Genomic DNA, 1880 nt, shown 5'->3' with positions numbered 1-1880 from the left:
ATCAGCTTTGCCATGGTCTGCATATTGATTGATTGATTTTTATTTAATTTCTATACTGCCTAATAGCAAAAGTTCTCTGGATAGTTTATTAAAAATATAGTACAAAGTACACCCCATTATGCAACATCATAAAAAGGTTACCATGCAACATTTAAAACCAAATTTAAAACACATAAAAAATTACAATAACTTGAAGTTAATTTTTAATTTAGTTTGTATGGCCAACTATCTTTTCCGGTCAAAAAGGATTTACACGTTTTTCTAGTCCTTCAAAAACCTCCAAAACTGTTTTGTCAAAATTGATGCATCACAGCAAACCAATTGAGTGTGTACAGCAATGATGGCTCTTATCATATCATCTTAATTTTTCTTAAAACTTTTTTCTGCCTACATCCTGATGAGTAGATTCAGTTGAGGTTAGCTCTAGCAAAATTAGCTAGCAGCTGAAGGGTTTGCACTTTCTTAGAACAATAAGTCATCTCTGAATGGTGTGGAAAGTTTTGGTATCTTTGCAGTGTACTCCACATATGATGAAACGCCTACTACATTCATCAGGCGTTAGAAACAGATACATGCCAAATCATTAGTAACCACCAGAAGCTGCTCCACTTGGGAAGGGAGGAGAGTCAGGCTGAGATGCCATGGATCTCAAAAGAAGCCTGCCTTAGAAAAATAGCTGCTCATCTTGTCTTGGAATGCTCTCCAGCAGTGATAATTCCACATGGAAGAAAAAATGGTAGGCAGCACCTGAGAAAACAGCAAAGGTTAATGCTTCTGAAAAGTCTAATACATATGTTTCATTCTGTCACAAGATAATATTGCTTCTTGGTATCTAGAAAAACAGAAGCAATTGAATTGCTAGTGTAAATAACAATTTTGATCTCAAAGGGGTTTGTTCGGGTTGCAGAATTTCATCATGAGGAAGGCCCTGTTCAACATGGGCACTGGAGCTGTTGCCTGCCAATTGCCTGCCAATTTTGGCCACAGTCTCATGTGTGCCATCCATGGTTGAGAAGGTCTGAAGCTCCACCCTCAAGGAATTCAGATTTGTGGGCTCTGTGTGAACTGACTTGATCCATAACCCACAGAGGCAGAAGCTGAAAGGAATATGCAGACCAGAAAGTAATTACCCTTGGGGTTTTATTCTTCTCTGAATTTTGTGGTGGTGATAATGATATTGATTTATTTCTATACCACCCTATAACTGAAGCTCTCTGGGCAATTCACAACATGCAGTGCAATTCCCAGCTTTGAGAATGTACCAACATGCCTTTAGAAAGGCCTATTATGGGATAAAATATGTTTAGAAACATATGCATTTTAGATTTAAAAAAGGTTTACATTTTGGGGGTGGGAGAACATATTAAAATACATATTTAAATTTGCATTGATGCACTCACCTTTTTGTGCAGGGTTTTTTAAAATTGCAAATTAATGCAGAAATGGGATGGAAGGGACTTATGAATGAACAAATGAAAAATTGATGTGGATGGAAATAGATTGAGCCATCCATCTCTACTCAGAGTACCTGAACTGGGCTGAACTATTCCTTTCATCTGTCTTGACTCATTCCCTCATTGCTCCTGATAGCCATTGGAGAGAGAACTTAGTTTAAACCAGTTTTGGTTGACTCCTTTCCTCTTGGAACTGTCTGTGTCAGCAGATATACAACCTGGCCAGGATCACCTTAAACTGCTGGCTGAAATGTCTCCATTATATTACTTGTACAGAGCTTAGTACAGAGCTTAGATAATATTTAAGACGACAACAGCAGCAGATAATATTTGCTTATATTATAATGTGTAAAGTAGCTTTAAGATTCGTATCCTGGGAATTCTATTCTGTTTATGCATGCAAGGCTATTTAACATACTAAACTGC

This window comes from Varanus komodoensis, unplaced genomic scaffold (genome assembly GCF_004798865.1).
Source record: "Varanus komodoensis strain SLA01 unplaced genomic scaffold, ASM479886v1 scaffold9, whole genome shotgun sequence".
In the NCBI taxonomy this organism is placed as follows: domain Eukaryota; kingdom Metazoa; phylum Chordata; class Lepidosauria; order Squamata; family Varanidae; genus Varanus; species Varanus komodoensis.
This window is presented reverse-complemented; position numbering follows the sequence as displayed.